This window comes from Canis aureus, chromosome 18 (assembly GCF_053574225.1).
Source record: "Canis aureus isolate CA01 chromosome 18, VMU_Caureus_v.1.0, whole genome shotgun sequence".
NCBI classification, from domain to species: Eukaryota; Metazoa; Chordata; class Mammalia; order Carnivora; family Canidae; genus Canis; species Canis aureus.
Genome location: NC_135628.1, coordinates 40784566 through 40806840, shown reverse-complemented (window position 1 = coordinate 40806840; position 22275 = coordinate 40784566). Strand labels below are relative to the sequence as shown.

At 36.5% G+C, this 22275-nt stretch overlaps 1 protein-coding gene and 1 long non-coding RNA gene across 19 annotated transcripts in view; one reads left to right on the top strand and one right to left on the bottom strand.

The window, feature by feature from the left end:
- The window catches only part of PPP1R9A (protein phosphatase 1 regulatory subunit 9A), a 312302-nt gene that overhangs the window by 16666 nt on the left and 273361 nt on the right, over nt 1-22275 (top strand). The gene's annotated exons all lie outside the window — the stretch shown is intronic.
- LOC144288892 (uncharacterized) overlaps nt 10498-22275 on the bottom strand; it is a 32490-nt gene continuing 20712 nt past the window's right edge. Inside the window, exon 3 of the long non-coding RNA XR_013356910.1 lies at nt 10498-10588. This is a non-coding gene — a long non-coding RNA (uncharacterized LOC144288892). The remainder of the gene's footprint in view (nt 10589-22275) is intronic.

Sequence of the window (22275 nt, the reverse complement as noted above, 5' to 3'; positions counted from 1 at the left end):
GCAGTTGTTGTTCTGCTTTGTCTTAGAAAACTTGCTCACGGAGTTCTCTTGGGGCAGTTTGTAGTAGCAGTAGGAGGAGGAGTGGGGAGATCACATGGTTTGGAATCATATTAGATTCAGATCCTGCTGACACAGGATCTACTTAATAGTTTGTTGATACTTTGAAGGCAGGGACTTTGTTTCATGGTTTTGTCTCTGGGACTTTCACTCTGCCTGGCTCATAGTAGGTCTACAGTCAGTGTAGTAGTCTTTAATATCCTTCACCCATGCTCCCTCCCCACATCTGCAGATCCAAACTGGAATGATTGTGATAATATTTGTACATGTATAATGATTGTATAATTTATATTCATAAGTGAAAATCCTTCAAGTTAGCAGTTAGAAATGAAGCCTGAGTGATTCCATGACAGATTGTAATCTTTTCTGGCCCCTGCTCTGGCTAGCTGAAGCTGTTATGCTCTTTCATTTGGGAAATCTCAATCTATTGCCCTGTAAGATAATGACAGTTTATAACTAACCAGAAACAGTCTTTAAAGTATGGTTGCTGGAGATACAGCCACAAGGGTTGAAGGAGGAGAGTATTCGTTTTGCCTTAACTTTATTTCTGCTTTGAGTGATCAATCAAGCTTGTAATTAGTTGCAAAAAATGTAAAAATTGAGGCTCCAGACGAAAGTTGTAAAGCTACTTAGAAATTGCAGTAACTTGCCACAACTTTGGTAAATTGTGTATGTGAATTTATCTGTATTCTTACATGAAAATTGAAAATTTAGTTAAAGAAGGCAATTGAATTATTTCTTACCATTAGTCTCTTCCCCACCTTTTTTTTTCCTGACCTGAATATTAAAATATAGTTTCTTTTGTACTTTTCTGTGATTAGAGAAGAAAGAAATACTTTTTGGGGGGATAATTTCTGTCCCCATCCTCTTGATAATTGATTTTGGAAATGTCTTTGGTTTTAATTCTAGACATAAGTTATAATTTTGTAATTATTTTGGTAGTCAGTTATCTCATTCTCTAATCAGGCAGGCTCTTGCTGAGTATGACTTTTGTTTATCCAGAAAACAGTTTTCCATTTTTCTCTGTGATTTGTAAGTAATTAGTAATAAACTGCATGGGAACAAATAATCCAGGGTTTTAAATCATATTTTTTGTCTGTATGTTTTGTGCATGAATTATATTATCTAGGAGAAGTCTGACAGTTGTTATTAGGCTAAAATATGAAATGGCTTTGCTAGTTTATGTAAATTTGTTTAGGTACAAAATGTATGTCATTTTCCCCAGGCAGAAAAAGCTTTTAATGGCACTCTAAGAAAGAGAATTACTAAGCTATTTTCTGCATTTTTCTTTTTAAATAAGAATACTGTAACTTTTGGGGGTTTATGTACATTTCTGGTGACACAAAAAAAGTGTTCTGTAAAAAAAAATCACCTTTTTGGTGGTAGTGATGTTGGTAAAAATATGTGACAGTATATTATGTTCATGATATTTGAATGAATTGAGCTAGTATGTCAACTACTGTTACATACTGTAGGTTTTTACTGCTGATGATATTTTTGAGATTAATATGTTTATAACATTCTATAATTACTGTCTGGGTGTTAGTCAAGGTTGATAGATCACTTATGATTCAGGTGTTTATAAATAACTGGTTATGCTACAGTCATTTAGAGAAGGGTTGTCTTCTAATTGGTAGCAGTCTACAAACATTACTGAGTACTTAGTATGTGTTGAACATTGGGCTTTGATGTGTGGATATTAAGATAAATAAGACAAGCCCTTGCTTCTCAAAAAATGTATAGTCTTTTTTTTTTTAAAGATTTTATTTATTTATTCATGAGAGACACAGAAAGAGAGGCAGAGACACAGGAAGAGGGAGAAGCAGGCTGCCTGCAAGGAGCCCAATGTGGGACTCAGTCCTGGATCCCAGGATCATGCCCTGAGCCGAAGGCAGATGCTCAACTGCTGAGCCACCCAAGGGTCCTGAAAAATGTATAGTCTTGACAAGGAGATAGAGAATAAAACATTTATGAATAGTGCATTAAGTTCCATGATATAGTTATATTCATTAGGTGACCATTTGTGATTTATTGGCCAAACTGTGACTGTCTCCAGAATAAAACAGGGGTGAATAATAATTACATATATTTGAGAAACCAGAAAATCTGAGTATGTGTATGTGTTTTATTTATTTATTTTTAAAAAGGAGCAAAGACCATTGCTTAGTCTTCTTTATATCCCACAGTGTCTAGGGTGACCATATGAGTTACTGCCAAACTGAGACACTTTCTGATAGTGAAGACTGCTGTTAATACTTAGTCTGCAACAACGGGCATAAGCTAGGACTGACCGAGGGCAGCCAGTACACAAGGTTCCCTGTATATAACAGGATGCAGAGGTGTCCCATTAGGACATCTAGGAGGAGGGAACTCGGTAGGAGGAGGATACTCATCAGGCAGGGGTTCTTAGAGGAAATGGTACTTGAGACTTTAAAAATGATTCAGAGTTAATTAGGTAGAGAAGTGGGACATCCTAAGGCCAGGAAGGACACATTTAAGGTAACTAAATACACCGAACAACTGGAGGAACAGCAGGGGTTTTCATATGTGTGTGTGCAGTTTGTGTGTGTGTGTATGTGTGTGTGTAGTCTAAGAATGTAAGCAGGTAATACTTCAAGGACAAACTTGAATACTATGGGCTTGGAATTAGATGCAAACTATGTATGGGGAGTCACTGAAGAATTTAAAGGGATAGTTGACCTCACCATTTTGTTAGAGTGCCTCCTTCTTATATGTTGCTGGTTTTGGAAAGCTGGAGGAACTCCCATCAGTTCTCCATTCTTTCTCTTTCATTCTGCCTGTTCTTTCAGTAAACATGTGTCTTAGATGCTTAGATTCTAAACTCATTTTTTGCTTGTTTCTTATCTTTCTTGATGTTACTTAATTGAATGTTATGGATATTGATGAAATATGAGTGTTAAATGTTTTTTCTATAAAAATCTAAGTTGAAATCTTCAGTAAGATCTGATAAGGAGGTCACCTAAAAATCTTGCTGTTGAATTAAATGAGGATAATGTGGATTCATAAAACTGTTTGAACAAATATCTAAACTGATACATTGCTCTAGTTATTTTTCAAGTGTCTTTAAGTTTTTGGTCCACGTTAAGAAAGTCACACTGCCCATCGTGTCTGGTGCATAATGCTGATTATTGATCTGCAGATGTCAACTCAAAGCAAAGGCTCTGGCCTGATAACCAGAGATCAGCGAATGAATGTGTTTTTAAATGTCTTCTGTCAATATAGACCTGATAAAATATAAAGCAGTTTTTATGATTCCCCACCTTAACTGCTTTTTCTCAATTAATTGACAAATTCTTAGTCCAAATTGCTTCCACTAAGAGAGCATCTTCTTGTAAAGAATGTCTGCTTTAAGCTAGGGCTAAGCTAATTGCCTAATTACATATTGGAACATATTCTTTTTCAAAGAGCCTGCATTCCAGTGGGAGAGATGGACAGGGAAAGTCAACAGTTATAATGTAGTGAGAGATGCACTGTGGTAGAGGTGTGCGCAGGACACTGAGTGCAGAGAAAGGCCACCTGGGTTCTGGATATAAGTTACGAGAAGCTTCTGGGAGAATGTGATGCTCTAGCTAAGTTTCAAAGATTTAGTAAGTGTTTGCAGAGAAAGGGGAAAGTGTGCAAGGTAGTAGCAAGCCACAGAGCAGAGAAAAAAACACATGATCTGTTGCAGATCTTTTTTTTTTTTTTAAGATTTTATTTATTCATGAGAGACACACAGAGAGAAACAGAGACATAGGCAGAGGGAGAAGCAGACTCCCTGCGGGGATCCTGATGTGGGACTTGATCCCAGGACCCCAGGATCACGACTTGAGCTGAAGGCAGACACACTCAACCACTGAGCCACCCAGCTGCCCCTGTTGCAGATCTTAAAGTAGTTTAATGTTGTTGGTTCATAGTAAGTAAGGCAAGTTCAGATCAGGTGGGTTCTTTGTTCTAGACTTAGGAGCTTGCACACTTTCTGAAAACTTACGAGTAATGGGAAGGGATTTTGAGCATGGAAAAGCATGGTTGCATTTGTATATTAGAAAGGCCACTTGGATGGAGGGTGGAAGATGGATTGAAAGGATAGGTATGGAGATGGGGGTGGGGCGGGTATGCAGGATTCCAAATGGACAGGGATTAGACTGGTGAATATTTATAAGAATGGAGGTCAGGAAGAACAAGCTAAGCTGGGGCAAAACATCAGGTAGAAGATGATGAAAGGTGCTGTTTTTTATAAAGTTAACTCTTAAGTGCAAAAATCATATGTGACTATTTCTTATTCATCTCCTGTATTTCTCCTTTCCTCCCCAAACAAAACCTTGCCTATTGCTGGTTTATAACCGGGACTCAGTAAATGGGAGGTAGTGAAGGAATCAGCTGCATATAAAGAGGGAGTTGATTGTCTTTGATTCAACAGTTGCAGAATTGGATGGATGAACTAATGGGGGATCTTTGGGGAAGGCAGTGGATCTGAGAGCTGGATCCGGGTATCTGTGGCATTGGGGTGCTGTGAGGAGCATAAAGACCAGGACAAGGGAGGAAGACCTGGTGAGAGGATGGGGAGAGATAGCATAATGGATCAGACCCACAAATATTAAGAAACAGTGCTTTGGTGAAAGCTTAAAAGAGAAGTTTAGAAAGATTTTAGGAAGTATAAAGGTTTAACAGCCTTGCTGGTGGGTGGGTAGGTGAGGCAACGTACCCTGAGTAATTCTGAGAAAAGCTGATGGTATTTATGGATTGAAACTGGGGAAGAACACTTGTAACCAGGGAAGGTCAGAGAGCTACAGAGATGTAAAGACCCTGACTCACATTTATTTCTGAGAGAGTAAGTTAATACTATTGGACCTTTTAGAAACTGTGATAGTAACTCACCGCTGTGTATGAGGTTGGTGGCAGATTTGGAAGCAGAGTTCAGGGCTGAAAAAAGCCAGTGCTGTGTTTAGCTGTCAGGGTCTTTCAGGTTAAGCCCTAGATTTTTAGTGCATCAATCCAAAATAGGTACACAGATGGTGGTTACCTTCTGTAGAATTACTATGCCTGGTCAGCTGAAAGTTTTTCTTTATTTCCTTTGTAGATTTTTCTAGCTGCATTTTGCCTTCTGATACTGGATTTGCAAAGATCCTTAACAAAGGCTTCAGAGTGACAAACATGAATATTATTCTAAATCCTCAGTGGACTGAAATAGTACTTCTTTCAGTGTTAAATTTGCATTGCAAAAATAAGTGCTTATCAGTAAGATATTGTATTTGTTTTCTTTTCTGAAGGCATGATGAGCTTCAGATGGTATTCTAGTAACTCATTTGATTTCAAGCAATAGCCTTTCGACAGGTCATTGTAAATTAAAATCTTTTTCCTATTGGCCTGATGTGATACAGTAAGATACTCTTCCCACAAAGGGATGTCACTTTCTGAAAGTACTAAAAGTAGGCATGAAAATGAATAAAGAGGACATCCAGTTTAAGTTAGTGCAAATAGGACATATACTAACCAACAGAATAATAATGGAAATGTTCCTTTTAAGAATTTTTCTGCATGAATTAGACTGGCTGTGGGTTCTTAAAATACCACTTCTATGTGTATGAATGTGTGCCTCTAAAAGTATTTAGGTGGAGTGGCTGTTTCCATGGCTATTTCTTCTTCAGTGAATTTTTGCTCCTGAAGATACACTGACCTGGTTCTTGGCATTTATTTTGAGATAGGTGTTGGGCTGGGATTAGCCAGTTCTTAAGACAAGTTCAGTTTTCTTTGTTGTTGTTGTTTTAAAGATTTTATTTATTTATTTATTTATTTATGAGAGAGAGGAAGAGAGCACGGGGGAAAGGGCATAGGGAGAGGGAGAAGCAGAATCTCTGTTGAGCAGGGAGCCCAGTGCGGGGCTCGATCCAGGACCCCAAGTTCATGGCCTGAGATGAAGGCAGATACTTAACTGACTGAGCCACCCAGGCACCCCAGTTTTCTTTGTTGTTATATAAAATTAGCTAGCAAATGCTTGTGCTTAGGACATTCTATCTCAGGGATGGCTGGAAATAGACCTTAGTATTGCCCTTCTTCAGAAGGAATGGATTATGATGATGATTATTCATAATATTATTTAAAAGACTTATTTCTGTGTGTATGTGTGTGAGAGAGAGAGAGAAAGAGAAAGAGAGAGAGAGAGATTGATTGTGGGGCAGAGGGGGAGGGAGAGGGGCAAAGAGAAAGGGAGAGGAGGAGCCCCCAAAATGGGGCTTGATCCCAGGACCCTGAGATCATGACCTGACCCAAAACCAAGAGTCAGAGGCTTAACCTACTGAGCCACTCAGACGCCCTGTGATTACTATTTTTAAGCAAATCTGTATCTGTCAGCTGAAAGGTACTTTGGCTTTTATGTTATATTTTGCTTAATAATTCTGTTAATGGTGTCAAACAGATTGACTTGATACCAACTCCATATTTGAATTCTCTAAAAAAGGTGCTCAGTTAGATAATCTTTTATATCTAGAAGTGCTTTGTAGATATAAAATTTCAAGCCTGTATTATGGAATTCTTAATTTGCTACATGAATAATCAGACATCTTACTTTCGTGAATGTTGTTTTGAGGTGTTAATTTAGTGTTTGCTGAGTCTTTTAGAACTGAGGCAAAGTTTTGGAGAGATAATTCTGGAAGTTAAATTTAGCTCTGTGTTAAAGTTGGGAGAATATATATTCACAGCATTTGACCTTGGAATTATAGGTAGGAGTGGTTGAGAGGAAGAGAAAGAGGGATGGTGGGACTCATCATGACAGTTCATGAATTAAATGAACCACCTACTCTACCAAAAATATGATACATCTTTTTTTTTTTTTTATGCTGCTCTTCATTTACAAAGATGGAGCTTCCAGTCTACCTGGGGCATTTACTTTTTTGGGCTGTCAGGAAAGTTAATGGGTTTTGATTCATCCACATTCTATCATTTGATCACCTATGTGACTGGTATCACATAACCATGAAACAGATGGTCAGGATTGTAGTATGTATCTGCGGAGCAGCCCTATGGGATAGAATATGTGACTATGTGATTAAAAGTCAAGAATTAGCTTTGACTGTTACACATACACACACATATCCACAGGTTGTCTTTGGCTATATATGTATACCCACATCTCTCTGCATATAGAAGTTTATAGCATATATAGTATCCTACCACCAGGTAGGAAAATATCAGTGCTTTATTATAAGAACAGTTACATTATCCACTGCAGAGCTCAAAGAAATTCTCTGGGAGCATAGTTTGCCTTGATTCAGCTGGAAATGTACAAATTTATAAGGCAATTAACAGAAAAATTTATTATGGTTCAATTTTTAACTACAGGTTGCTACCTCTCTGAAAAGTTTAAAATACAACACAGTAAAGTTAAAATATTCTGAACTGTTTGCAGAAATGCCACTGAAGCATGTAAAGTATCACAGTTCTTCTTAAGTCATCACTGACTTCAGGTAGACAGGCAGAGAGATTAGAATAGAAGGTGAAGTGGGAGTCATTCTCCTTCCTTCTCTCAGCTGTGCTGGAGACAGTTCCAGAGTGGTTAATGCTGTGTGCCTATATTGGAAAATCAGTGTGGTCAGGGCCTCTAACCTGTCATAGTTGGATGAGCTAAAGAATGGCATCATAGGTCAAAACAGTAAGATACAGGCGATTAGGATGCTCACCGCCCCCAGGTAAAGTCACCTGAGTAAGTTTTAGTTTAATTACTTTGCCTCTATTCTGTAACCACCTAGGGATTTCTTCATAACTGAAAGAATTTTCCTAACCACAGGAACACTTCACAGTAATAGAATAACAGGAAACAGTCTTGATTCTAGAGCTAAGAAAATAGGCTCTGTAGGTTTGTGAGTCTAAGTATGCTAGCCATAACCAATGGACCAACCATCAAAAAGTATTTGAGTGCCTTCTCATCCTAGATCTCCAGGAAATTTTTTTTTTTTTTTTTTTTTTTTTTTTCCAGGAAATTTGTTTGTACTCTGTCTCACAAGCTTCCCCTTTGAAAGTCCTATTGTTCTGCTTCAACCAAATAATCTACATGACTGTGAACTCCTTAAGGGCAGGGAGCTCTATGTCTTTGTAATTTTTGTGTGTCCCCCCCCCCCTTACCCCCACCCCCGGTCTGTGGAACAAAATGAGTGTTCAAAAATTAATTGAGAGTGAATGAAACTTTACAGCCATCTATCCCTTTTAGTTGTATCAGCATCTGTCCTGATTTCTAGAGCTCTTAGGTATTAGAGTAATGAAGCCTGTGAATTGGAAGTATATGGTGATAAGTGTTTTGGTGTAATACAGAACTATATGTATCACATGTAAACTGCTTTTTAGGGAGAAATTGGAGAAATAAAAATTGCTTTTTTCTGTTTGATTTTTGAGGTGAAGATATTCAAGGTGTCTAATGGCCTGGTCCCTTAGCCAGATAGGTGGCCCTGAGATGGCTATTGGTCTTTTTTGCAAGGGATGATATAAGTAAAAATTGGTATAGCATTTTGGACAGGTTGCCAACCATCTCATTTTGGAGATGTTTAATTAGGAATAACTGAATTAATTTTCTTTTATAAGATTGCAATCTTGTGTATACTGATTTGTTGAATATTTGTTTGGGGCATGGTGATGTTTTAAACATCTCTCCGTATGCCCATGGAAGGATTTGGTTTTTACCTTGCCATTATCCTAGCAGATTTATGATGGAACTTATGAGAAGGAAGGTATTATTATTATTATTAAAGATTTATTTATTTATTTGAGAGAGAGAGAGAGAGAGGGTGCAGACACAAGTGGGAGGGGCAGAGGGAGAGAGAGAAAGAATCTGTACTAAAAGCATGGAGCACAATGTGGGGGCTGGATCTCACGATCCGGGGATCACGACCTGAGCTAAAACTAAGAGTTGAAGCCTAACTGACTGTGCCACCCAGGTGCCCCCAAGGTATTATTTATTTAAAGGACATGTTTAACTCCTTTATCTAGTGGAGGAAGTGCTTTGTGAAATTTAATTCAATTCAAGCATCTTTCTGTACCCTTGTCTGAGTCTGGAGGCATATAAAAATTGTGTTTCAACATCTTATTTATTTGGACTTTAATTTAAAATGCTTATTGCCTAGATGTTTATATTATTCTAGTTATTTTATGCGTAATTTTTATTTTTCCTTGTTACATTGCTGTTTTCGATGTTTTCCTTTTATATGGTTTAATTAAAGCCCTCAAGTCTGCTGTCTTTGTCTTTTGTAGCTTGTTATGCATAAACATCATATGGTTGGAGTTGATATAATCAAATAATTTTTTTCTTTTAGTTAACAAAACTAAATTGTGATTCTGTTTCTGCAACAGAAATTTAAATCTAGTTTTATTTCAGATGTATTTTGGTTATAGTTTCAGATGTATTTTGGTTATAGTTTCCATAATAAGGTCCAGACTCCCCAGTTATGTTGGTATGTACAATGATGTTATTAAATTGCCATTTTGAGGCCACACTTTCACCCATAAATCTCTTTATAGAATTCCCCCCATTGCCATCTACTTAATATTCAAACTTTTGTCCTCACTTCTAGGGTTTTTCCCTCTATAATTTTTTCATTAGTTCCCTTTTTTAACTAACATTTCCTGCTGTTTTCCATTTCATTTTGCTTACATAAACACATTTCTTACTTGAAAAACTTCAGTTTTAGAAGTCTTTCTTTCTTCTTTCTTTCTTTCTTTCTTTCTTTCTTTCTTTCTTTCTTTCTTCTTTCTTTTTCTTTCTTTCTCTTCCTTTATCTTTGTAATTTTGTAGATGATATTTCCCAAAGGATTCCCGGTGTTTTACAACAAGAAAACACAATAAACACAAATAAAATTAAATAGAGAATCAGGATTAAAGTGAAGAAGAGCCCAAATGTGGAGATTGTAAATCAGCAGAAATGGTTGCTCTGTTTGTGCTTCGCACATGATCTTAAATATCCTGTAAATCATAATGAGAAGGAGGTTTACTCAGTTACATGTTTCTAATACTAAAGACACGCAGCGCCTTTTACCCCAGAAGCAACAAAGCTTTTGTTTTGTTCCTAAAAAAAGTTTTTGCATAAAACATTATTATGTTGATGATAGTAATAGAAAGAGCTAACATATTTACTATGGTAGACACTACTTAAAGGGTTTTATTTGCATTAATTCTTGCAGTCCTTAGGATAGCTAGGCACCTTACAGCAACAGAAACCCAGACACACAACACTTGAGCACAGCGTCCACAGTTTATGGGGAGACCCAAAGTGTGGCAGCCGTGGACTGGCCCCAGAGCCTGTGCTCTTTACTAATGTAAGACTTTTTTTTTTTTTTTTTTTTGCTCTTTCTTTTTTAAGCTCAAATATATGTCGACATACAATACTACATTAACTTCAAGAGTACCACGTACTGATTTGACATTTCTACAGCTCACAAAATGCTCACCTTGATAAATGTAGTCATTATGGTAAATGTCAGTCTTTAGAATAGGCTCCACAAAAAGCTGTCATCTTTCCAGGTCCAACGTGGGCTCAAATCCATGGCCCTGAGATTAAGAGTTACATGCTCTACTGACTCACCTAAGCTGGTGAGGCGTCCCTCTTTTTTTTTTTTTTTTTTCTTTTATCCCATTTAGAAAATAATTTTTCTATTAATGCTCTTAAATGACTTTAGAACTGATGGCTATTGCATAGCATGATGAAAGTAAAGTCAGATTCTCAAAATGCAACATACGAAAACGTTTTTCTTTGTTAATGTTATTTTATTTACTAGTCTTTGAAAAAATTTTTGTGAAATAGTTCATACTAACAAGTGGGGAACTAGAGGTGGAGTGTTAAGACCACAAGATCAGGGTAAATTAAGAGATGATCCAGGAGTAATTTGAGTGGAGAAATCTGTTTAGTCAATGTTTTTGCCTTTTACTGGATTTACATTTTATGTCCAGAATAGAGCACTGGACCATCAGTCAGTTAACGTATCTTTCCTGTGTTAGACTCACTGACTGCTCAGTAAGTATAATTGAGTTACAGCAGCACACCCTTAACAATTTAGACATCAAACACTTGCTTTGAACATCTTGTCCTTTGTTTAATCTCCCCTGATGTGACCTTTCAAGATCCCTAGCATGTGGTATAAATTTGAAAACTTCTCAACCTTAACTGCTGAGATCTATACCGAATTTTATCATCCAATTAGTACTCCTTATGTTTATAAATTATTATTATTTTTCTTAAGAAGACCTGGCATTTGAATTCAGAACAGATTCAGTGCAGAGTTAGGAAACACTTCAAAAAGAGTACAATCGGCGAGTCACAGTATCTTCATATTCTGTTTAGTCTGCTATCTGAACCTTTGTCATTCCTTTCCCCTTTTTTGTTTATTATTCTTTTAAAACATATATTCATGTTCCTAGCACAATGAATATAATTTGCTCACTAGCAACAATTCTAGCAGAATTTTATGTAATAAAGTGTGAGCATAATACATGCAGTGGTTCGAGCTTTCAGACTATGGATTGTATGCTCATGAATGATGTCCTTTGTGTTTTCAGATATTGTCTATGGGAGGTCATTTTCCCTGCCTGAAATCAGTTACCTTTAGTTTTTTCTTTTCTCTCTGCCAAGGAGAGGATGGTAGGGCTGAGCTGCTACTTAAACATTATTCCTTGCCAAAGACCTTCTTGGAGCACCATAAGCAAGGGCTTTGTATAGTCTAGAGTGAAATAATAAGATGTGGTACAAATCCCAAAGATGTATTTTGCTGGATATTAGCTCTTTAGGGAGCACTGTGAAAACATGTTTCTATGGTTAATTATGTTTGGGTAACTTTAGAGCATCTTCTGTCATTAGACTATTATTAGCCTATTCAAGGCTCCAAGGAAATCATGCTGTTACATTTTTTGAAAAAAATTCTCTTCCCACCTTATACTTTTTGGTTTAGCATTCCATGATGTCAATTAGCGGTCCATTGCTCATGGAGCTACTTTAGGATAAATTGTTTTACAGCTTTTAAAGCAGGATTTTTCTTTTAAACTGTGTTTCAAAAGTTCAGTTGCTCTTACTGCCTTCCCCTCCCTCACGGATTATCCCAGGAATCTTTAATTTTATAACAGTGAATGTTCGGTTATGATAAAGTGGTTTCAGTTAATGAAAGTACTGCTACTTTTAACTGTCAGTAAATCTTGTTGATTGACGTAAGTAGTTCATTTTTGCTGTTTCATTCTAGAAAGCAGAGATTCTGGATTTAGATTTTTCTTTTAATCTCCTGAATCAGCCTGGATTATAGCTTGCTCTATTTTCTATCTCATGATAACCATATTGCTGTAAAACATAAGAAAATTAAAAACATTGTCTTATTCTGTAAATAATTGATGAGTGAAGTAAGTATTTTAGGCTTGCACCTTGAGAAGGAGATTTGAGCAGTCATTGCATCCCCTAGAGATAGACCGTTTGAATAATGAAGCCTAAATTAAAGTAGTATTCTTCAATAATGAAGGGTAAGTGTTGCTGTATGGATACCAGAGAAGGCAGTTGGGCTTGCAGTAAGGATACTTTTAGACTTTCCTGGCTGTATACTTCTGTTGGTAATCATTAGCTATGAGTGTCTTTTTATGAAGGGTCCTGATTTCCTCTTCTGTAAAATGAAAGAGTGCTATTAGATGACCTTTTCAAGATCTCTTTCAATTCCTAAATTCAGTTTTGTTCACTGCTGTTTCTAAACAAAAATTTCAGGGGATCCCTGAGTGGGTCAGCAGTTTGGCGCCTGCCTTTGGCCCAGGGGCGTGATCCTGGAGACCCCGGATCAAGTCCCACGTCAGGCCCCCTGCATGGAGCCTGCTTCTCCCTCTGCCTGTGTCTCTGCCTCTCTCTCTCTCTCTCTCTGTGTGTCTCTCATGAATAAATAAATAAAATATTTTTAAAAATTTCAGTTAACTCTTGTTTTGTTTTGTTTTGTTTTGTTTTGTTTTTGTCTGGAAAGCTTTTAACACCAAATGAGGTTTAGGCCAGTAACATTCTTGGTTCTTTAATAATACTGGAGGTTCAGGAAAAATGATTTTCTGTTTTCATTTGACTCTCTTCTCTTTCATTTTGTGCACTGTCTGCTTTATTCTGTGGATTTGAATAGAACTGTCTTATTTGTGTAGGACATATTTACGTAGGATTATAAATAGGAAAACTTGAGCAAAGACCAGATTGAAGAGATTTTTGAAAGTACTTTACCCTGGGATAAAATTAAGTTTGTTTAGGTTGATATGTAGTAATAAAATCTTCTAGTAAGTACAGGGACATTGAAAAACATACACACACACACACACACACACACACACATTTATTTCAAAGAATGACCTAACAACTCAAAATAATTAAGAATTCTAAAATTACTGAGGGGGAAATATTACCAAATGGCAAAACAGTAATTCTGTAATATGTTCAGTTTAATGAATGACCAGCTCATAGTCATTAATTGCTTCCTTGACTTTGGGAAAGTCATTTTCTCCGCTTCTTAAACTTCTTAGTTCATGTATGTACTTAGAATTCTCTGAATAAATTAGCACATATAAGAGTAAAAATAGGGCTGCATTTTTGTCTTTATGATCATTCTTTCATTTTTCAATTACTAGTATGGCAGTTAAAGCCATCGTAAGGTCATTCCTTGTGCATCTCTATATAAGATCTGTGTATCATCAATTTACATAACTCCTTAGTAAAAAATATTATAATATTTAATTTTCCCCTATTGATGTATATTTGGTTATTTCCAATTTTTTTTTGCTTCTATGAGCAATGTTGCTGTTAACATCTTGATATATTTTGTGTATATATATGAGTGTTGTTGTGGGATGGATTCCTAGAAGTAGTGCTATCCAGAGTCCTTTCCTGTCCACCAGATTGGGTTACATCTATCTCTCCCAAGTTCCCAGAACTCCTTGTGCATCCCTCTAGTGCAGTACTGAACCATATTTTATTTTAAGTATGAGGCTGTCCCCTCCACTGGACACTCTTAAGGGATGCAGATTGTGATTCATTTATTATATCCTCAACACTGAGCACATAGTGGTTAAAAACACATTTGAACTTGCAACTTGAAAATCAGTATCCAGCTACTCCATTTTAAAGTCTTGGCCTGTCTCATACAGACTTCTTTAACACTCTGCTATTATTTTTCCCAGCGCATTTGGATCATGACAACATAGCTCCTGAAATCCAGGGCCATCAACATATAGAGTAGGTCCTCTGTTCTTTGCAACTTAAGTTTCAGAAGCTTGGTGTGACCCAATTACACAGCGGTGGTTTCTTACAGAATGAAATGTTTTACATGTCTCTTGAGATAATTCTCCTAATTAGAAATCAGGGGATGAGAACTCTTATGTAATCAGCATTGTGGTAGAATGAAAAGAATCCAGGTTTGGGAGTCAGATGTCTGAAAGAATCTTCTCTGTAGCCATTTACTTAGGGCAAGTTTACTGATCTCTTTGAGGCCTGGTTTCCTCATTTGTAAAACGAAGATAGTATCACATATTAAGATAAATTATTGGAAGGACTATAGAAGATCTTAAACGTGAAATGCTAATATGAGACTTGGTACATGGTAGGCACTTGGGGAATGTTAGTTCCCTTTTCCTGGTATCTTCAAAATTTCCATCCTCGAGGGGAACTGGCCTTACAAAGCCTCTAGGATGGTTTTCCAAACCACTGAGATACCCTGGTAGTGTAGAAGGTTGTTAAAATTAACAGGCATTTCAGATTTTAGACAATTATGGTTCAGTTTTTCTCATTCACACATATGTGCTACTTCCCTCATTTCTCCCCCTCCCTTGGGATGAATTTGTTGACTGTTGGCATTGCTCTTGTTACTAGGACAAAAGTGCTCCTAAATTACCACTGTTAATGATTTCATGTTTTTATTGCAAGGTTTTGTTTTTTTATTTTTTCTATCATCCTCCTTAATGTAGTTTATTCAAAAAACTTCCTTGATCGTTTTTCAAAGTAAGCTAGATTACACTTGTCAAAAGATCAGAAATGGTTCTGGTTCTCATCTCTCTTGATCAGACCCATTTTTAAATTAATCTGTAAATTTCATCAGACCAATCTGTGAACAAACAGTAAAACTGCTTTCAGAATTATAAACTACCAGAGATAGAATCAATTGGTTCTTTAAGTAAGTTCTCCTTTTTGGAGGCAGAAAACTGAAATATGCTATGTTGTTGGGGATTGAATGAGTTTTGGCAGTATTTTCTTCAAGTATAATGATGCAGATATGCTATTATGTTCTGTGAGGGAGAAATAAATGATGACTTTTCTCCCCAAAACTGAAAAAAAATGTATCTGAATTTTATGAGCAAATACATTATTATTCATTAAATGGTATAGGGATACTAAACAAGAGAGGAATCCATTGATGTGTGATGTAGATGAATGGCTGCAGAGGCTATGAGGGATAGTAAAGAGGATGGCAGATTTGGAGGGAGACATAGGTTTGGGGCCTACTGGTTGTGTGACAACACACCTCTCTTCCCAGTTGCAATTTCTCCATCCAGGAAAGGGGATAATAATACTTTCTCATAATGTTATTTTGGGAATTAAGTAAGTCAATATGTGAAGCACTTTCTAAACTTAGAAGTACTGTCTACATTGATAGACTTAACTATTAGTTTGCAAGCACCTAGCATAACGGTGGTAGATAATGGATGTTAAATAAATACATGCTGAATAAATGAACTGGGGGAAATTAAGCTGTAACAATTTGCTTCCTAACAGAACATTCAGGTTACTCCTTTTTATTTCCTTCCTTCTGTATGTTTCAAATCAAGAAATACTAACACATAGAATTCTGGCACAGATCAGATGTTGATAATAATAATGGGCTGCTCCATATCCCATTGTGCTGTAGAGCATTTTAGTTAAAACAAACTGAATATACAAATTATTTATATTGCAAAATAGTTTACAAATATGTATTTATTGAACATGCACTATGCACTTATTTTATCAGTTAGGTAAACATTTATTGGGAGCATACAATGTGTTCAAACCCAGGGGATTGTCTATTAGTGTTGTGGCTAGCTCACCCAGCCTTACAGCCCATCAAATATGCTCTGTTTCCTTTGTTTCCTCTGTTGACTTATTCTGATTACTGATTGAAAGCTCTACAAGTGCAGAATAGTGTCTTATTCACTCTCGAACAGCCAGCACTTGGTACAGGGCCTCGGACATAACCACTGATCAATAAATACTTTTTGAATCTTGAATACATGAAGGTCTTGATTACTATTATTATTTTTTAAGTAGGCTCCATGCCCATGGAGGCTTGAACTCATGGCCCTGACTCACAGGCTCTACTGACTGAGCCAGCCGGCCATCCCTATGAAGGTCTTGATTTAGCAGTGTTTGTACAGAAAACAACTTGAGCCATGACAATCATAATGGTTAACCTTAATTAAACAACATATTGTGTCATTTCCTCTGCTAAGTGGTTTACAGGCAATAACTCATTTAATCCTCTCAGTACCTTGAGAGGCTGCTGTTATTATTTACATTTACTTTTGAAATATTGGCATTTCAGAGAGACTAGATAATTTGCCTGATATCTTAAAGCTATCTCCCATTTCTTTATTTCTTCTACTTTGGAGGATCCAGTATAGCATAGGCTTTTGTTTTTACTTTTCCTGTTGCTACAGTAGAGTTAACTTGAGTTTAGTCTATTTAAAAATTTTTAAAATTATTTATTTATTATTTATTTATTTTTTTGAGTTTAGTCTATTTTATGCAGATGTCCAGCATCTTCCCTAACATTGTTACCCTTCCCTTCTGCCTTGTTCCTAGTTGCTCCAAAGAGTCCCTTCCTCTTGTGATCTGTGAGCCAAAGATAATGCTAATCATAGTTTCTAAATGTGAGATTGGTAGTAATGTTTTATTTGTAATAAGGGAAAAGAACTTCAAGCTTTACAGTAAAATAAACCAGTGCTGTTAGCTTCTAGAGTCCTTGAAAATAGTTAAAAGTTTATTCTGAATTCCTTCAAATGTCTTCATCTATTTTATTATCTTTGTCTGCTTAAACCTATTTCTCTTAAAGACCAGAATTCAAGATCAAAAGATAAAGTATCATATATAAGGTCTTTGATAAATTCATAGAATTTGAAAACTAGAAACAGACTTACTTTATTTTCTAAATTGGGAAAAATCTCTTATAAATTAGAAAACTTTTAAAAAAAGTTAGGATACTGAGAGTCCTGAGTGTTAAGTATTCCAAAAAAGTATCTTTACTCAACTCCCACCTTTCTGTAAGCCATAAAAAGTTTTCCATAATGAAGAAACAGACCTCTTCAAGCAACTGTGAAATCAAAACAGAGCTGAAAATTTGAAGATTACGTTATGCACACTGTCACTATGATTCTTCATTTTGCCAAAAAGAATGAAAGAGTAGTATCTTCTACTTGGTTTTGATGTTATTTATGAAAGAACAACATTTTAAAAATTGAGAAATAAGGCAGATGTTCACATACAAGAGACAAAGATAAAATGGAAGTAGTGAGAGAAAACATGAAAAAAAAAAAAAAAAAAAGCAGTGGCATTTAGACCCCATTACAGAGATCAGATGGGACAATAGAGTTGGTAACAAAGGGACCAAGCAGAGCTAGGTTTTGCCAGGAACAGGTAGACCTTGGTGAAAGTATGTTGCGTTGAGTGGGGAGGGGTTGCCTCAACCCCAGTGAAGAAAAGGACGCTGCAACTGTATTTTTATATGTCTTTAGCCCTAGTGACTGGTGTCTGTACACCAGTATATGTGACAGTATGATTCAGTGACGATTCGAGCCTGTGCAGTGTGCCCTTTTTAAGAATGCCTGAGTGTATTTGTGTATTTCAGAAGGAGTCTGTTGAAAGGTTCCTAAAATACTACTTCATACCTAAATGGCCATACCTCAGTTCATTGCAGCTTCCCCCACCCCTTTCCTAGGCTGATCCATTTTAAAAACCACTTGTATTTGGGGTATGACTTCTTTGGGCTGGCAAGTGTGGAAACCTGATTTCCATTAAAATATTGATTTGTATACAATTAAGATTTATTTTCTATGCATTTAAAAAATCATCTTGGTGATAAGAGTCAGAGTACTATTTTATTTTTAAAGTAGTCAAGGAAATGAGAAAAACAATCATTGAATTTTTAGTATGGCCATATAGCTCATGGGAAAGAGCATAGATTTGGTTATTTAAGTTTTAGTTTTCATATCCTTGTTGTGACCTTGGACTAAAGTTCTTTGCTTTGATCTTCAGTTTCCTCACCTGAAAATAGGAATGATTCCTGCCTCATACAATTTTGTAGATTACATGAAACACGTTTAAATGACCTAGTTTGTTGTGTCTGATACCTGATTCAATAAATGTTATTTTCCTTACTTCCATCTTTCCTTCAGTCATTTAGAACATTTCTCTCCGATTCTTAGTTTCTGGACCAGTCTCTCAGAAGCCATAAGAACCCCAAAAGTCAATTTCCATAGGCTATAGAATTCCCTTGGAGTTTAATTTGGGTTTCAAATTAGTTCTCCTTCTGTATTCTGTAGCAGAAAACAGCCACTTCCTACACTTGCGGGGGGGGGGAAGGGGCGGGGGAGGCCGGGGGGTGTGGATCCATCTAGGAATAAGGCAACCATCTCAATTAAAAGGCAATCGTCATAAGTGAATAATTTAGAGCAGAGGTTGGCAAACTATGACCTATGAGACAACTCTAGACCTCTGTTTGTTTTTTGTAAATAAATTTTTATAGAACACAGACCTTTCCATTCCTTATCTACACTATCAAGGCAGAATGAGTGGTTGCAAAAGAGATTGCATGGCTAGCAAAATCTGGTATCTGCCCTTTTCAGAATAAGTGTGCCAACCACTGATTTAGAAGATTGTGATAGTTTCTTTAGGTGAATATTTCTGGAAAAACTTTGGTTTAAGTATTCATGTTTGAACAACTGTTTTGATTTTCTCATTAAAAAACCCATCTTAAAAAAAAAAACAAAAAAACAAACCCATCTTAGGGCAGCCCGGGTAGCCTTCAGCCCAGGGTGTGATCCTGGAGACCTGGGATTGAGTCCCACATTGGGCTCTCTGCATGGAGCCTGCTTCTTCTATCTCTGCCTCTCTCTCTCTGTGTCTCTCATGGATAAATAAATAAAATCTTAAAAAAAAAAAAAAAAAAGCCAAAACCATCTTAACAACTTCTGAGAGTTTCCTACACTGAATTTAGGTGAGCTAAAATGTGATCTGGAATTCATAGATCTCATTAGTTTAGTATTCTTGGTCTAGTTAGATACTTTGGGTAGAGCAGGTAGTTTTCATTATTACTATTTCCTGTATTTTTTTCTAAAATTTCTGGAAAACGGTTTCAAGGTTATTACAACTTGAAGTGCTGATTGAAATGATTTCATAAGCATTTCTTTTGTATTATCTAGATATCTGTTTTTGGAAGTAAAGCTTTTATCTGCATCTACCTAAAAGTGTATTTTGAACTATCACGGTTCAAGGGGGAAGGCAGTGGGATGGAGATAATATTTACTGAGTACGTTTCCCAGACAAAGGTAGGCCCTTGTCCATATTGACATTTTAAGATAGGTCTGTGGGAGTGCCTGGCTGGCACAATCAATGGAGCATGTGACTCTTGATCTTGAGGTTGTGAGTTCGAGCCCCATTTTGAGTATACAGATTACTTAAAAATAAAATCTATAAAAAAAGATAGGTCTATGAGTTATCATTTCTGTGCATGATAGGTAGTGATAGCTTATAAAAGAAGTTAGAAACATGTTGAGAATTCAGAATTCTGCAGTGGGGTATGATTATGAGAGCATCAAGGAAGGCCCAGTTGTGACCTACATTTTGGCAAAATTGGAATACTTATTTCTTAATTGTCAGCTGGCTCATTTCTGAGTTTGTTCCTTTGTTTGTGAAATGCTACCTCTTTCTTTTATGTGAGTGTCCTGCCTGTACTTCAGGTCTGTTTCTTTCTTTCTTCTTCTTTTTTTTTTAAAGATTTTATTTATTCATGAGAGAGAGAGAAAGGTAGAGACACAGGCAGAGGGAGAAGCAGGCTTCATGCAGGGAACCTGATGTGGGACTCGCTTCCGGGTCTCTAGGATCGTGCCCTGGGCTGAAGGCGGTTCTAAACCACTGAGCCACCCGGGCTGCCCTCCAGGTCTGTTTCTAGTAACACATCCTCATTGACCCTTCCTTCCTTTTCTAATCTCTCACCCCAACACATACACCTGGTATTGATCACCTGCTCCTTTACACCTCTCTAATTAAATATTAGAATGAAACTAGAACTAGAAACTAGAATTAGAATGAAACTAGAACTAATGAAAATTGCCAGATGTTATCACCAGTTGTGCTAATAAGCATCATGTCCTCTACACATTTATTAAACATTAAATTGGTGAAGTAGTTTGTGACTCCGGTAGAAATGTGCTCCAATAAAAAAAAAAAAATCATTACTACCATTCTGCTCTTCCTTGGAGTTGATTCATGATTCTTTAGATCAGCTAGTTTTTACTTAAAAGAGAAGAGGGCCCTTCACTTCCTAAACCTGCAATTATAGTTAAGCTTGGACTAAAACCAGAATGATGACCACAGTGATCAAAGACATTTCTTTGACAGATTTGTTCATTTGTAGAGATCCCAATCTCTTTTCTAGAGCTGCTTCTATAGTCATTTTTTTGTATACTCAGTTTGGCTCTCTGCTTTTTTTTTTTTCTTCAAAGTAACAGTCTGCCTAGATTTGGGATTCCGGTTGCCTCTGAGAAGGATTTTGAGAGCTACTCTAGAATCTTAATTGAATTCCATTATTTTTGGGCATTGGGGGTAATACATTTCAGATGTATATGGATAGTAGATTCCAAGGATTCAAAAAATTGAAATTCTTAATCAAACTTTGGATTCTAAGTTCAGCTTTTTCACCCATTTCCAATGGGTTTTGAGGAGGGATGGTCTGTGATGTTTGTATTAGTAAAACTGCTCAAGAGAATACTTTATGAAAGCACCTGGTAGCCAAGAGGCAGACTTTTGTTTCTAAAGATGTGTTGATTGCCTTGATTGCATTTCCTTACATAAGATACATACCTTTACTTAACTTTCATAAGATATACACGTGTATTTAAAAAAATCAGAGCAGGGTGATAGTAAAAGCATTTCGGGTAGGTCCCTTGGTTCTTTGCAAGCTTGAGTAACCTCATGTAAGTTACTTAACCTCTGATGCTTTTCTTTCCTCTTACAAAATAAGCCTGATTATACCTTCTTAAGTGGAGATTGTAAGGCTTATTTTTGTGACATATACAAAAGACAGGGATCCCTAAGGTCAAATGAGCATAGTGAAGGTTATCTGGAGAATTAAGTCAGAAACCTTGAGAAAAATGTTTTATGGGGGGCAGAGGGACATATTTTAGGAAGGGTGTCTAAATAATTTAAATTGATTTATTGTTCTTGTCCTTGTTCTTGTTCCAGTTCACTGAAAAATTGCCAATCTTTTATTTTGTTTTGTGTGAAATTGGCAGAAAACTGCCTTTTTAGTCACTTCATATTTATGCCCAGTTCACAAACATCCTTTTGCTGGTCTGTCACAGTGAGAAGACAGTAGCATTCCATTAAACTATATCAGTTGAGTAGGCTAAAATATTTATGAACATATGTTTTGAAATTTGGAAACGTTGGAGGAAGAGAATCAATAAAGATGTAAATTTGTTTTGATAAAACAGTTTGAATCTGTTAAATACTTTCTTAGTAATCTGCTTGACATGCACAAACCACCATTAATAGAGATAAAAGAACTTGTTAACAAAGAGGTTTGCACAAGTACAAAATTTATTTTTTTGGATATTGTTTCATTAATCTGAATATTAATTTATTTTACTAGATCAGCGGCACAGATAGTATTAGTTTTGGGAACTTATAGTCATCAGAAAGCTAATATGCTAAGAATGTACAGAGATTATTTTTTTAAAGAAAGACTTATTTATTTATTTGAGAGACAAAGAGAGGTCGCGCTTGTGAGTGGAGGGAGAGGGAAAAGGAGGAAGGAGGCTCCCTACTCAGCCGAAGAGCCTAACGTGGGATTGATCCCAGGATCCTGAGATCATGACCTGAGCGGAAGAGCCTGAATCTTACCTGACTGAGCCAACCAGGAGCCCTAAGATTCTTAATAAAGCTTAAATTTACACATTAAAAAGATGTATTGAGACTTTTTTCAAACTAACATAAC